The following is a 17,058-nucleotide window of genomic DNA, read 5'->3' as shown; positions in this document are numbered from 1 at the left end:
ATACTTTTATAGTAATTGGAAAAGGCATTTCTCTCCCTCTCTCCATTTACTTATTAACTTTTTTTGTTTTAACAGGAAACTTCTCCCAGTCTGACAGTATGAGAGAGACTTATAAAATGAATTTGGAGGTTCTCTTTGCAAAGATGTGGATTTGAGTAAATCCTGCCATTGCAACATCCCATACTTTGTGCTTTCTCTTGAAGTGAGGAAAGATGGGAATTTCAGCCCCATTCTTTCAGTTACTTGTTAAAAATACAATTGCAATTCTCAAGCCCCAATAAAACAAAATACACTTTAACACAGAACAAATTTCTAAGTTTAAAGTTGTTGTGTATGATAAAAAAAAAGAATCAAGGTTCAGTTGCATTAAAGTCTATCTGATGATGTCAACACTATATTTAATATTAATTGTACCTATTATTACCACATAATAAAATATTGTTATGAGAGACATGTCCCTCTTCTTGTTAAGACTCTCTAATGGTTTATTCTCTACCACCCATCAATACACATGTTATTAGAAGCAATATAGAAAGGATTGATAGCAGTGACGTAGCCCAACTACAAGTTGACAGTATATGGTACAAATTTGGAAAATATTATCTGTAAACATAGATCTTATCAAGCAGAATGGCCTCTTTCTGTGCAGTAACCAAACTTTAGAACATAGAACATAGAAAAATACAGCGCAGTACAGACCCTTTGGCCCTCGATGTTGCGCCGATACAAGCCCACCTAACCTACACTAGCCCACTATCCTCCATATGCCTATCCAATGCCCGTTTAAATGCCCATAAAGAGGGAGAGTCCACCACTGCTACTGGCAGGGCATTCCATGAACTCACGACTCGCTGAGTAAAGAATCTACCCCTAACATCTGTCCTATACCTACCACCCCTTAATTTAAAGCTATGCCCCCTCGTAATAGCTGACTCCATACGTGGAAAAAGGTTCTCATGGTCCAATACTACATTTTTATGTAATTTAATTCCAAGTTTTAAAAATTAGCCGATAATACTATTTTAACTCCTAAATTTCAATTTTGATGTGTCCTTTGCATTTGTTTAATCAAAAATGATGGTTAATTATTAGGAGTGGTAAGTAGTTTTGCTTTTCTAATGCTGGTATTGTCTCACAACATCCTTCTACCATCTCATTATATTGCTCAGTGCAGCTAATGCATATCAGCAAGAAAACAATGAAGCTAATTAAAATGAGAACCATACTCTTTTATAGAAACTGCCATCTGTTTGGCACAGTGCACTGGGAGCAACTCAAGGTTTTGCTGACATCCATGAACCACTTGAACTTTTCTCTCACAGTCTAATACTTCACCAAATCAGCATCCTTGAATTACTGTCTGTAGTTTTCTGGATCAATGCACTAGACGATCTGTACTGAAGCAAAACAAAGCATATCCTGTGAGATGTTAGAACATCGTTGCTTTGAATACGCTCTCTGAATACGGTGGAAGCCATCAAATCATTTGGACTTTGAATATGGGTTATTTGTGGGAAAATGTTGTCTTGGGGTCAGTTCTAAACGAGCAATTGAACTTAATACCACTTTCCAACTCTTGGTTAGAATCCTGTACATTATGGCCCTTCAAGAGCGCACCTTACAAAGCAAGTCCTTGTTGAACACACTGACCATTTCAGTCTCTACTGCTTACTCAAGGAGTTCATATCCTCACTCTCGTCTGGGTGAAAAGGTTTGCCCCTCAAGTCCTTTCTCATCCTTCAACTAATAACTTCAATTCTATCTAATCTCTAGCCCAGTTGGGTGAAGTGCTGGTTTGCGATGCAGAAAGACATCAATTGCTGTAGTGGCTAAGGTCACCAGGAAAGCCCTGCTTTGTTAACCTTACCCCTTGCCTGAGGAACTGCGACACTCAGGCTAAAGTCACTGCCAGTCATCTCTCTCTCTCTCTCTATTGAGAAAGGAGCATACGGTCATAGAGTCATAGAAATGTCCAGCATGGAAACAAATCCTTCAGTTCAACCAGGTACCTTAAATTTGTCAGCACTTTGCCCATATCTAGTCCCATTTGCCAGTACTTTGCCCATATCCCTCTAAACCCTTCCTATTCATATACCCATCCAAATGTCTTTTAAATGTTGTAATTGTACCAACCTCCACCACTTCCTCTGGCAGCTCATTCCATACACGCACCATCCTCTGCGTGAATAAATTGCCCCTTAGGTTCTTTTAAAATCTTTCCCCTCTTGCCCTAAACCCACGCCCTCTAGTTCTGGACTCGGCCCCCCCCAAACTATTTACCCTTTCTATGCCCCTCATGATTTTATAAAGCTTTATAAGGTCACCCCTCAGCCTCCAACACTTGAAGGAAAACAATCCTTTGGGATTAGCAAGTTTTGAGAAGATTTGTAGCTCAGGTTGAGGTTCTCGATGTCGGTTTGCCCGCTGAGCTGGAAGGTTTATTTCCAGACGTTTTGTCATCCTGCTAGGTAACATCTTCAGTGGGCCTCCTGGCGAAGCACTGCTGAAGATTTCTGCTTTCTATTTATATGATGCCAAGGGGTCTGAGTAGTCTGGTATTGTGGTAGTCCACATACCCACCAACACACTAAAACAAGAGCTAATGAACTTGAAAGACCCTATCCAGACAACAAGCAAAAACTAATGTCATTTAGAAAATACCATGCAAGAACTGTAACAAACACTACATTGGGCAAACAGGCAGAAAACTAGCCAACAGGATACATGAACATCGATTAGCCACAAAATGACATGACCCTCTCTTACATACAGATGAGGAGGGACACCACATCGACTGGGCCAACACATCCATGCTAGGACAAGCCAAACAGAGACATGCATGAGAATTCCTAGAAGCATGGCATTCCAACCGGAACTCTATCAACAAACACATTGACTTGGACCCCATTTACCACCCCTGAGAAAAAGAACAGGAAATGACATCACCACAGGAAATGACATCACCAACCCAATGAAACCCAAGCATATAAATAGAAAGCAGAAGTCATCAGCAGTGCTTCACCCAGAGGCCCACTGAAGATGTTACCTAGTAGGATGATGAAATGTCTGGAAATGAACCTTCCAGTCAGTGAAGAAACCTACATTCAGTCCTTTGGGATTATGATGCCTTTCATTTTCACTTCAACCCCTAGTGTTGTGGAAATAGTGCATTACAAATGGCTTTAGTAGTGATGACCTTGGGTGAGAAAAGAATTTGGCCTCCACTAAACACTTCTGAATGACTTTTGTTAAGAAGTGCACATGTGAGAACATGCCAGTCATCAATATCACTGAGATATGGTGCCACAGTCTCTTCACAATTGCAATAGCCAGCTGCAGCTCAAACATGAGGTTTAGGTGCCTGGAGAAATTTAAAATGAGTAAATTTGCAATTGTGTGCTTGTGCAAATTCAGAGAGAAAGGAAGAAACGCCAGACTGGAAGTAAACATGTTTGTGATAAGCTTAAACAAGCAACCAAGTACAGGAAGTACTTGGAGAATGGGAGACAGAGGAGCTAATGTGACTAAGAAGCTGATGAGTTGCTGTGGCTTCTCAACTGAGCAGAATCAGCGAGCATCTTTCCTTTGGCAAGTTGATGAGCTGAATCGTCGAGTTCTCGTACGTTGTCTGCATCATTTTCTGGTTAAACTGCAACTGAAAACTGGTCACATGCACCGTCAGCCCATTATTTCAACAGGATGAGACCGTGAAGAAACTTTCAGCACGGGTGCCCATCATTGCCTGTGATTATGACATGAAGTCTTCAGAAGATTTGCACAGCACACTTCATGTCCAGTGGGGGCCTTACAGCTCTCAAAAACCATTGCTGAGTGAACAAAATGCACAGCAGAAATTAATTGACACAGCAGGAAATCAACTCTGTAGAAGTTGTTGACATTCAGGATATTAATTTTTTCAACTTTTTTAGTCAATACAATAACCTTTAATTCTCTCGGACCCAAGTTTAACTCACACTGAGATGGCCTGGAAATCTCCTTCATCAGGTCACTGTAAAGAATGCCAGTCGAATTGGATCTGAGCATTGCCAATGCAGTATCCACGGAATACAGTCTTACACTGCAATTCTACCCGGAATCCAGCAGTCATCATTGTTACAGTGAGCTATGGTACTACAATAGAAGAGTTTTATACTAATGGTTGTGTGCCCCTCAGAACAAGGAAGATCATTGCTCATATCAAACTCCCACACGTTTTAGAAAAGTTTTAGAGAGGTTGCTGCACAATAGTTACCAAACTGTTCAGACTGAGCAGGAAGCTCCGCTGCACTTAGCGCCCACTACAAACATATTGGAAGGATTTTGCTTTGCTCGCTTGTTGGATGTGGGTGTACCAGCTGGGCCAGCATTTATTGCCTGTTCCCAGATGCCCTTGAGAACGTGGTGGTGAGCTGTCTTCTTCAACTCCTGCTGTCCACATGCTGTAGATCGATCCACAATGGCATTAGGGAGGGAGTTCTAGCGATTGTGAAGGAACGGCGATGATGAGGATCCAAGTGAGGATGGTGAGTGGCTTGGAAGGGATCTTGCAGGTGGTGATGCTCTCCATATCTGCTGCCCTTGTCCTTTGAAATGAAATGGTTGTGCGTTGAAAAAATACTGTCGAAGAACCTTTGGCAAATTTTTGTTGTGCATCTTCTAGATAATACACAATACTGCTGTTACTGACCATTGGTGATGGAATGAGCGAATGTTTGTCGATGTGCTGCCAATCAAGCAAGCTGCTTTGTCCTCAATGGTGTCAAAGGTCATTTCCCTAGGCTAAGAGAGTTCAAAACCTGAGGGCACAGTTTTAAGGGTAAGAAGAGAAAGATTTAAAACATTCCTGAGGGGCACACAAAGGGTGGTTCATTTGATTTGATTTGATTTGATTTGATTTATTATTGTCATATATACCGAGGTACAGTGAAAAGTTCTGTTTTGCATACAGGCATATCGTAACGTACAAAGTGCATTAGGGTCATAGAACAGAACAAGATGTACAATGTCATGGCTGCAGAGAAGGCGCAAAGAGAGCGAGATCAACACTAAATTTAAAATTTGAGAAGTCCATTCAGAAGCGAGGAAAAAGCCGTTCTTGAATCTGTTGGTCTCTGTGTTTAACTGCCAGAGAAAGTGGTATACGCATGTATAGTGATAACATGTAAAAGACATTCGGACGGGAGTAGGAAAGGTTTCGAGGGATATGGACCAAGCCTGGGTAAATGGTTTTCGTTTAGCTTGAGAAATCTGTTTGGCATGGATGAGCTGGACTGAAGGGTCTGTTTCTGTGCTGTATGGTTCCATAGGCTTCTTCAGTGTTGTTGGAGCTGCACTCATCCAGGCAAGTGGGGAATATTCTATCACACCCCTAATTTGTGCCATAGATGGTGGAGAGGCTTTGGGGAGTCAGGAGGTGAGTTACCCACTTCAGTATTCCTCCCGACTTACTGCTGTAACCAAAGTATTTACCACCTTCCAGAGCTGTCCAGTCTTGGGATGGGATTTGAACATGGAGCTTCTAGCCTAGAGGTTGGGATGTTACCCATTGCACCACAAGAGTCCCATAACAACGTAGATCATTTAGGTGAGTTAGAGTGGGGAGTGGGCAAGTGCCTGGTGTGGCATTGGTGTTGTGGGAAGTGGTGGAGAATGAATACAATTGTGTAAAATAAAGGGGAGTGCTGAGAGTTACTTGTCCATTAAGGTTAGCCCATACCAACCGAGTTAATCACTTCTACTCTGTCCTTTGACTCCTTCACCTTTGCCATGTCATCTTGGAGAGACACTGAAAAGAGCAAAACTCCAGGTAGCTTTTTTTAATGTCTGGCTTTGCTACAGATGGGGTAAAAACAGACTTGTTCCAGTAAACATGAACGAGCTGATCCATAACACGAACACAAGTATTTAGTAACATTGAGACTTCACATAACTTCTCATTATCTTGATTTTTGACTAACTATATCCAACATTAACCAGGCCAGCTGACTGCAGTAACATTTTTTGTATCACAATAAGAGAAATGCAACCAATTTGTAATTCTAAATAAAACAATGAAAATTAATAAGGAGAAAGTGAGGACTGCAGATGCTGGAGATCAGAGTCGGGAGTGTGGTGCTAGAAAAGAACAGCAGGTCAGGCAGCATCCAAGGAGCAAGAGAGTCGACATTTTGGGCATAAGCCCTTCATTCCTGATGCCCGAAAGGTCAATTCTCCTGCTCCTTGGATGCTGCCTGACCTGCTGTGCTTTTCCAGCACCCCACTCTCGACAATGAAACTTAGCAATATGACTGTCCTCGCCTTGACTTTGGTCATATCATTTAAACATAGCAGTTTACCTTATGTAATCCTGAATTTTGACACAAGTCTGCCAGCTGTGAATTTTCTAAAGCACACCAACTGCAGACATAAGTGCTGAGCACACAGTGACTGCAATACCAACAAACACATTTCCAATAATCTCATTGGAATAAGCAAACCTTAACTTTTCCAGCTAGTAATTTTTCTGTATGATACAGCAATGATAGATGTAGTGATGATTTGTCACCCTCCCAACTCCCTTAGTTATTCAGGAGCTGTATTATTTCAGGAACACTTTCTATTGTTTCTTAGTACTCAACAAGCGATTAGTCTCAAAAAATGCTCAAGGACCTTTTCTTAATTTACCCTAAAGGGTGATGTAGACATCGAGGGCTGGCCCAGAATTTGTTGCCCAACCCTAATAGCTCCTGAGCCATGATGGCCAGCCACTTTCTTGATTTCTTGCAGTCCATGCAGTGGTAGGTGATGTTAGCAAGGGAGTTCCAGAAATTTGACCCAGCAACAGTGAAGGAATATCTATATAGCTCCCAGTCAACATGGTGTGTGACTTGGAGGCAAACTTGCAAATAGTGGTGTTCCCATGAGTATGCTGCCCTTGTTCTTCCAACTGAGAGAGTTTGTGAATCTGGAGGGTGCTGTCAAAGCAGCTAGCACACATTGTCACCAATGAGCATCATGGTGGAGGAAATTAATATTTATGGTGATGGAAAAGGTGCATGCCAATCATATAAGTTCTTTTGTCACAGATAGTGTCAAGCTTCTTGAGGGTTGTTGGAGCTGCATTCATCCGGGCTAGCGGAGAATAGTCCATCGCAAACCTGACTTGTGCCTTGTAGGTGGCAGACAGGATATGGGGAGTAAGGAGGTGAGTTACTCGCTACAAGATTCTTAGCCTCTGACCCGCTCTGACAGTTACAATATTCATAAAGTTAGTCCAGTTCAGCTTCTGGTCAAAGGCAGCCCTCAGGATATTGATAAAAGGGAGATTCAATGATAGTAATGCCACTGAATATTGTGGAAAGATTCTGTCTTGTTGGAAATGCTCATTGCCTAGGACTTGTGTGGCCAGTTATCGGTCCAAGCCTGAATGTTTTCTAGGTCTTGGAGGCAGCTGTTATCTTTTTTGAATGCCATCCTCATCCTCCAAGAGGAGGAACCCCACCCTCTTGTCAAATTATCACTGAAACCTGTACAAATCTGTAATACCCAATGCAATCAGTTGACTTTAAGGTCTCACATTCTGTGTACACAGAGACGGTGCTGGCATGTGGTCATTGTTGCTTCTATAAACATAATGTTGAAAAATATCTGTGTCAGGTAAATACAATGTAATGAAGATAACACTGCAATAATTCCTTGGAATGCTGTTTACTACATAACTCTTGGATGTGACATGTTCTATTTGGTGACCTCAGTATTTTAACCTTCTGAAATCCATATACTTCATGTTACTGCAATCTATATTTCCAAACTTCAGATTGGAAATTTTATATTATAGTTTCTGGGTGAGAAATAGGAATAAAAATTACCAATTCTGTTGCCTTGTCCTGTACCTCAAAATGCCTGAAGTGAGATGGATTACTCCAATTCAGGACCCTCTGAGTAATTCTGTAGTTCAGTCACAACAGGTGACACTACCTCACCTAATTTAAAGAAATGAAGCCCAAGTTCCAACTCCATACCAGCCCCTTTGGGTCACGTGAGGCACATGATGGGCGACATGGTGGCACAGTGGTTAGCACTGCTGCCTCACAGCGCCAGAGACCTGGGTTCAATTCCCGCCTCAGGTGACTGATTGTGTGGAGTTTGCACATTCTCCCCGTGTCTGCATGGGTTTGGTCCGGGTGCTCCGGTTTCTTCACACAGTCCAAAAATGTGCAGGTTAGGTAAATTGGCCATGCTAAATTGCCCGTAGTATTAGGTGAAGGGGTAAATGTAGGGGAATGGGTCTGGGTGGGTAGCGCTTCGGCAGGACAGTGTGGACTTGTTGGGCCGAAGGGCCTGTTTCCACACTAAGTAATCTAATCATGCAGAGTCTATTTGTTAACCGCTTTGTTTGCTATCAGGGGTAATGTAACTACCACTGGCAGTGCAGTGTTCCCTCAGTATCGTATTGGCAATAATGTGGATTGTGTGTTCAAGTCTTTGAACTGGAACTTAATCCAATAACCTTCTGACTAAAAGGGAATTTGCTATGGGATAAGATCTTAAACTAAGACCCTGTCTAGCCTCCCAGATCAATGTAGCAATATCCTCTGGCACTTTATGAAGAGGAAGTGGTGGATACAAGCACAGTTTAAAAACATTTAAAAGACATTTGGATAAGTACATAAATAGGAAAAGTTTAGAAGGATTTGGGCCAGGAGCAGGCAGGTGGGACTAGTTCTGTTTGGGAACGTGATCGGCGTGTACTAATTGGACTGAAGGGTCTGTTTCCGTGCTGTATGACTCTAGAACAGTTGTGACTGTTATAGCTGTAAAACCAGCACCTCTTCAATGTAATTGCTGAAACAGAACATCTAATTATTTATCTCATTGCTTTTTATGGCAGCTTGCTGAGGATAATTTGTTATTTTAGTTCCCGACAACATGTCACAATACTTCAAACCTACTTCTTTAGCTGTAATGGAATGTGGATGTGAAAGCAGTTGTTTAAGTGTGTTTTGTTTTGTTTGCTCAGCAAGTACTGATGCCTTCCAAAGCATGAATTATTCAATACACTATATTGTATTTGAGCGGTTTTGAAGAAAAGTCATAAGGTGCTAACAAAAGGTAGGTATTGCTGTTTTTGTTAAAGAGGTAAGGAATAGGGTGGTAGGGTGGCTCAGTAGTTAGCACTGCTGCCTTAAAGCACCAGGGACCTGGGTTCAATTCCAGCCTCAGGTAAGTGTCTGTGTAGAGTTTGCACATTCTCTCTGTGTCTGCATGGGTTTCCTCCCACAGTTCAAAGATTGCAGGTTAGGTGGATTGGCCATGGTAAATTGCCTGGTTATCCAGAGATGTGTAGATGAGTTGGATTAACCATGGGAAATGCAGGGGTGGGAGTGTGTGAGATACTCTTTGGAGGGTCAGTATGCAGCAAATGACTTGCTTCAACACTGTAGGGATTCTTTGAAGTCAACATGAAGATACTTTTTTTAGATTAGATTAGATTACTTCCAGTGTGGAAACAGGCCCTTCGGCCCAACAAGTCCACACCGACCCGCCGAAGCGTAACCCACCCATTCCCCTACATTTACCCCTTTACCTAACACTACGTGCAATTTAGCATGGCCAATTCACCTGACCTACACATCTTTGGACTGTGGGAGGAAACCGGAGCACCCGGAGGAAACCCACGCAGACACGGGGAGAATGTGCAAACTCCACACAGTCAGTCGCCTGAGTCGGGAATTGAACCCGGGTCTCTGGCGCTGTGAGGCAGCAGTGCTAACCACTGTGCCACCGTGCCGCCCACTTTGTTTATGATATTTAATCCAAGTCTTACCCTGATTTCTTTGACATGTTTAAAAAAAGTAACAATCTTGTTACATCAAGAAAACAGAAATTTCTGCAGAAACTTAGTAGGTCTGACAATATCTGTAGAGTGAAAGCAGAGTTAAGATTTTGAGTCCTTGACCCGTCTTCAGAATTGATCGTAGCTGGGAAAGGGGGGGTTGGGAGGCAGAGGCGTTAAATGGGCAGGGAGGCAGAGGTGGAACCCAGAGAGAGAGAGAGAGAGAGAGAGAGAACAACAGTTAGGCAGATAGATGATGGTACACCAGGGAGAAAGAAAAGTTGATAATGGGACCAGAAGTAAGTGGAAATGGGTTGGTTGTGCTAAAAGCAGCCCAGATCATGAGAGGCCTTATGCTGAGCCATAGTGGAACATAACAGCAAGCTGGAAAAACAATTCAGGTATTTCTGGTATATGTTTCTCAATGCAAATTTGGCTATAAGATAATTGACGAATAGTGGACACTGTTTGGATAGTGCAAACTTTCGACTGCGCAGCTATCGCGATTTTCTATTGTGATGTTCTACAGCACGATTTTCTATAGCGCAAGGTTGCACAGGAACGCAACCATCGTGTTAAACAAGAAATATCTGCATCTTGTTTGGGGAACCTACATCCTTCAGGACTCAATGTCGAGTTCAATAATTTTAGAACGAGTACCCCTTCTTCTATGTCCCTTACTGAGCCTAAACCCCATTTTACAAGTAACCATGTGGGTGAGGTGGAGCAGGAATGTTTCCTCGCAAATCCCTAGCTCCCACACAATTGCATGTCACCCACTCTCATACAAAGCCCTCAGCCTGGATTCAAAACTGCCTTCCTCCAGCGTTTAGGGATTGGATCTTCTGCGATCACTCTGGATTGGGGAATAGATCGACAGCAACCTTTGCCCACCATTGGGGTTCTCCAGTCCTAACTGGAAGCCAAGGAGAAATGAGGACTGTAGATGCTGGAGATCAGAGTTAAAAAGTGTAGTGCTGGAAAAGCACAGCAGGTCAGGCAGCATCTGAGGAGCAGGACAGTCAACGTTTCGAGCTTAAGCTCTTATTCGGGAATGTAATGATGAATTCCTGATCAATAGCTCATATTCAAAGCATCAACTCTCCTGCTCCTCAGATGCTGCCTGACCGGCTGTGCTTTTCCAGCAATACACGTTTTGACTCTAATTGGAAGCCAAGCCTATCAAAGAAGAATTTACTTCCAAATTACAACACAGAAGAAAGGCCAGCCCATCAGGTCATGCCTTTTCTAGCACGCTACCTGAAACCATATATTGTAATCCCACTTTTCTGTCCTTTCTCTGTGTTCATTCATATCTTCTCTTTCAAAAAAGGATCTCACTTTCTTTCATTAATAACTTGCATATGGAGAAGCACCTTTAAATTAGAACATTACATTGTTAGTCTTCTGTCCTGAAATTCGGGGAGGAGAGAAAAAAGAGATTTAACCTGTAGTAGGGAGGGTATGAGATATTTGGGCTGGAATCCAATTCCAGTGGAATCATGCTCCTTTAAATTTCTGTTGCTAGGGTGAACGTCAAGGATGGGTAGCTTGTTATCACTCCTTCAGCAATGTCAAGTGGTCACACCTGGAGCAGTTCCTGAATTACACCAGGAAAATACATGCCGTTAGGCCCACACAGGACTTACAAATGCTGAGAACTATTCTTGCTAATGGTCTCCAAGAATGTGTCGAAATTTTGCGAGGGAGAGAACATCAATCCCAGAAAAATCACACTGAGCAGGCCCACTAAGTTACAGCCCGCTGCACAAGGCCTTATTACCAGCACTGCTGGGTTACTGCTGACTTGTACCAGGAGACTGGATGCTGTCCTGACCTTTAAGGGAAATGCTAGAAGCTGGAAATGAACTCCATCCTGACTGAAATCCATTAATTAAAGACAGGTCAGTGACTTACCTTGAGACCCTCCTGGTACTCAGTTATCACTTCTATACTCCCACCACATAATGGAGAAACAAAATGGTGGACTGCCAGGAAAGTGGAGCTAAAGCCACAATCAGAACAGCCCTGATCTTATTGAATGGGGAAAGCAGGCTCGAAAGGCCGAATGGCTCTTGCTCTTACTTCTCATGTGTGTCTGTTCTTTCAGGTAACATCCTGAACATGATAGAAACCAAAAGCATTGGGCCAACTGACTATCTCCAGTTGTGTGACAATTCCAGCCTCAAGTGGCCTCTTATGAAGCTGTTAGCTATATATAAGAAGACTTGGCTCCAAGATGTTCATAACAATCTTAGATCACTAAGCTGCTCATTCAATCATCCTGTTGCTTGTAGACACAAAACAAGCTGTTGTATTTCCCCACATAACTGAGTTATTAAACGCAATGCAATTTGGCATGAGCTGAGGCCCTGCTGGGTCCTACATAAATTATTATTCCTTTCCTACCTATGGTTCATAGAATCCCTACATTGTAGAAACAGGCCATTTGGCCATCGAGTCAACACTGACCCTCTGAACAGCATCCCTCCTAGACCCCTGTCACCCTGCATTTCCAATGGCTAACCCACCTAACCTACACATCCTTGGACTTCTTAGCATGGCCAATCAACCTAAACTGCACATATTTGGACTGTGGGAGGAAACCGGAGCACCCGGAGGAAACCCATGCAGACACGCGAAGAACGTGCAAACTCCAGGCAGACAGTCATGGAGATGTACAGCATGGAAACAGACCCTTCCGTCCAACTCATCCATGCTGACCAGATATCCTAAATTAATCTAGTCCAATTTGCCAGCACTTGGCCCATATCCCTCTAAACCCTTCCTATTCATATACCCATCCAGATGCCTTTTAAATGTTGTAATTGTACCAACCTCCACCACTTCCTCTGGCAGCTCATTCCATACACTCACCATCCTCTGCATAAAAAAATTGTCCCTTAGGTCCCTTTTAAAATTTACCCTCTCACCCTAAACCTATGCCCTCTAGCATCGCCCTCATGACCTGTCCCATCTGTCAATCTTCCTTCCCACCTATCTGCTCCACCCTCCTCTTCGACCTATCACCTTTACCCCCATCTCCACCCACCTATTGCACTCTCAGCTACGTTCTCCCCAGCCCCACACCCCTCCCATTTATCTCTCCACCCCCGAGGCTCCCAGCCTCATTCCTGATGAAGGGCTCCGCCCGAAACGTCGATTTTCCTATTCCTCAGATGCCTCCTGATCTGCTGTGCTTTTCCAGCAACACACTCTCAACTATGCCCTCTAGTTCTGATCTCCTCCACCCCAGGGAAAAGTCCATGTCTATTTACCCCATCCATGCCTCTCATGGTTTTATAATTCGGAGATGCCGGTGTTGGACTGGGGTGTACAAAGTTAAAAATCACACAACACCAGGTTATAGTCCGACAGGTTTAATTGGAAGCACACTAGCTTTCGGAGTGACAATCACCTGATGAAGGAGCGTCGCTCCGAAAGCTAGTGTGCTTCCAATTAAACCTGTTGGACTATGACCTGGTGTTGCATGGTTTTATACACATCTATAAGGTCACCCCTTAGCCTCTGATGCTCCTACCTGATGCTGGAATCGAATCCAGATACCAAGTGCTGTGAGGCAGCAGGGCTAACCACTGAACCACCATGCCCGCCCCCTGCCAGGTTTTAGGTGAGGTTGTAACATTTCGTGACAAGGGGTATTCTATCAAATAGCCTGTAATCTTCTGCCTGTTCACCCTAATGGATGGGCTGTTAACATTGGCCAACAGGGGTGTGTTCTAGCCACAGGGCTATGCTTTTAATTCTCTCTGGAATATTTCCATGTTGTTAGTTTAGGAGTTAAATTTCATTCAAATGACAAGTGGGTAGAACAGCAAATGTATTTTGCAATGAGAAGACAACTGCTTTTTTTCCTCCTGGCTGTGTTAGAAGTTTTTGCTGTTTCTAATTAATCTATTACAGAGTGTAACAATCAAGCAGCAATGGGCTGTGGTGGGTAACTGCCAGATTATTAGACTCTGAGGGAGAGCTTCCTGTTCAGAAAGTGCTGCAACTGAATGCATGGTTCGAACAGTGAAGAAAGAAAAGCCTTTTGTACAGTTTGGCTTGTCTTTGTTTCAGTAAAAGTTGTTTATCAGGGCGGGGTGGAGTGCAGAGATCAAGCACACATATGTGAACTAGCAGGTATCACAGGAAGCCCTGAGAAATCTTAAACATAATCTGGACACAAACCATGAAGTGGTACAGAAATTCTGATGCCCCACTTAAGCAAGGCTGTCTCCAGCATTATTAGAATTCCTTTGGTGGATGTGGAAAGATTTTGCATTATACTCTTGTGTTCAGAAGCTGCACTCTTCCTTCTTCAGCTCATAGTTTATAGCTTGCAGAAGCGTGCTGGGTGTGGTCAAAATACTCTATCCCACCTCTTACACCCAGGGTCCAGAACCTTCTTTAATGTTATTGACTTGCAGTTGTACACAGGGTTTATCTGCTAAAACCACAATTTATTGTGAAGATGCACATCTTCAAAAACAACTACATTTGATTAAATGCAACTCAATGTCAAAGCACAAACTGGAAGTACTGAATAAGAGCAATTATTTCAAGAATCACTGGGGCTTAGTTTCACCTCCAGCACAGGTAGAAACTGATTCTTGCCAATCATAAGATATGGTCCTGCTTTTTTCCCTTGTCCATTTTACTGAATTTAATCAAATGGAGGTTTGGGTAGGTGCCACGAAGCTACAATCTTCAATTTGCCAGCTAAAAGAAGTGAATCATTGACTCATTGATCAGAAATCACCCAGGGCACTGGGTGGACTCTCTTATTCTTCACTGAATTATGACTATCCCCTGGAGAGGACAAGTGGGAGCTTAATTTATTTACTCATTTGAAAGGTGGTACCTTTGATAGTTCAGCAATCCTACTGTACCCAATTGAAGTGCCAGACTAAGTTATGTGCTCATGTCTCTCTTGAATGGAACTTGTACCAGTGACCTTTCCGATTCAGAGGGTAAGAGTGCTCCCACTAAACCACAGCTTACACCTGAAATAGAAATTTAAAACAGAATCACCTGATGGTACACTTGTAATGTTTACAATGACAAGAATCACAATAACTCAAAGCCGTGAAAGACACAAGACTTTTAATTTTGGTTGTGAGATCTATGTGTTTTATCTCCTGTTTTCACTCACTATAGAGCAGTAAAATTAGAAAGAACAGTTTGTAGATTTAAGTTTTTGGAAATTACGTTGGCGACTGTAAAGATAAATATTTTACAGGATGTATTCAAGTTAATTGATTTGATTTATTATTGTTATATGTACCTAAATACAGTGAAAAGTTTTGTTTTGCATGCAGTACAGGCAGAAGATTGCAGGTTGGTAGCACTTTGTATCCCCCACCCAAATTTCCATTTGATTAAATTCAATAAAATGAACAAAAAAAAAGCAGCAGGACTATATCTTATGATTGGCAAGAGTTAGTTTCTACATATGCTGGGGAGCCCCAGTGCAAGAGACAATTGGAATTCCTAAACCCCAGTGATCTTTGAAATAATTGATGTTATTCAGATCTTCCAGCTTGTGCTTTGACATCTGGTTGTATTTAAACAAGTGCAGCTTCTCAATAAACTGTGGTTTTAGCAGAAAAACCCTGTGCACAACTGCAAGTAAATAACGTTAAAGGAGGCGCTGGCTGATTAATGCTAGCAGAAGACAAATCCAGTCCACGTAATTTGCATTAGTTAGTCAATGAACAGCACAAACAGTTAGTTAGATTTGCCATTGACAATTTAATTGCCACAACCTTTTGGGTGGTGGGAAACTGCAATAAACTGGGATCTGAGTAATCAGAGTGAGCGAGTGAGGAACCTCCATTAGACTGAAGAATGGTGGAAGAAACAGCACAAGAGTTAGCAAGGGAGTATAAATTCAGCATCAAATCTGATACAGAAAGGAAAATACTGGGAAAATAAGAAAAAGTGGATAGAGAGAGGGAGGGAAAAAAGGCCAAATAATGATGGCAGCATTCTCATTTCCTTGTCTATTTACAGACTTATCCTTTGCCTAGAGTTGCTGTGCTGTTTTCTGTTTGAATAATGATAAGCATCATGAGACTCCACATCATGTTGACCCCCAATTCCAGACCACCTCATATCTGTTGCTTAGCTTCAATAAAAACCCTTTGATTAGAATGAAAAATGGAGAAAAACAGAAAACGCATTTTTTAAACTTCAACTCAGGAGAGGATCAGTAGAATTTGGATTGAGTTCAATCACACTGCTCTATCATTGTCAGTGCTATTGTTTCAGCTGCACTTTGTGCCAATAGATCATCATTGCAGATTAAGATGGAGGCATTGGACTGAGACCAATACAATGTAGCAATAACCTGCTTGCTGCATGACTGTTCTCTGGTCTGATTGGACCAAAGGATACATTTGAATGCCAACAAATGCTCTGATACTCAGCAAGATTGACACATTTACCTAATACAGAAACCAACCTGTTCACACTTGTAAGTTTATATACAATTAAAATGAGTGCACATCAGAGAAGCAGGCTACTTAACCCATGCTCCACTCATAGTTCCTCACATCGTTCCTCATCAAACAATATCCACATAACCCTCTACTCCTTTCTTCTTCATGGGCTTTATCGGCCTCTCCTGAAATGCATTAATGTTAAGTTATCGCACATAATTTCACTTTTATTACTTCTAAGAAGTTATTTTGAGTAAAGATGATCCTTTCAGATGCATGCAATCTAAGGGAGATGCTTGAAGAAGGAGATACATATTGTTTAAACTGGCAAACAAGTGAGTGACTTGCTTCTCTGGCCAGTATTTGATTAAATACAATTCTACATCCTGGGAGCTGTAAAGAAAAGTATTTGTGTCAAAATCAAAGGCTGTGGAAGGTAAAACATCACTTAGACAAATGGCCACATGGATTTCTGTCACCAACTGTGAGATAGAGATCAGTTACGATTGGTTCGGATGGCTGTTGCAGGTTGATGGACCGAATGGCCATCTCCTGCCTCTATTCCCCACGTTCCTATTCTATTGGATATTGAAGGCGTGGTAAAACTGCCAGCTGGGAGCTGTGGGAGATCAACCTGAAGGCATTTTACAGGCTGCATGCAAAAATAATCTTAGCTTTGCTTTGTCAGAGGAAGGGTATAAATCTGCATTCAACCAATCTGCAGAGGCCAAAAATATCTTAATTTCTTTTTCCACTTCTTCTACACAAACTCTTGAAAGCCAAACACATGCTAAATAA

Source organism: Chiloscyllium plagiosum, unplaced genomic scaffold, assembly GCF_037043375.1.
Source record: "Chiloscyllium plagiosum isolate Xiang-an unplaced genomic scaffold, Cpla_swu_hap1 HiC_scaffold_31, whole genome shotgun sequence".
Lineage (NCBI taxonomy): Eukaryota > Metazoa > Chordata > Chondrichthyes > Orectolobiformes > Hemiscylliidae > Chiloscyllium > Chiloscyllium plagiosum.
The sequence above is the reverse complement of the archived record's forward strand: the minus strand, read 5'-3'. Positions refer to the sequence as shown.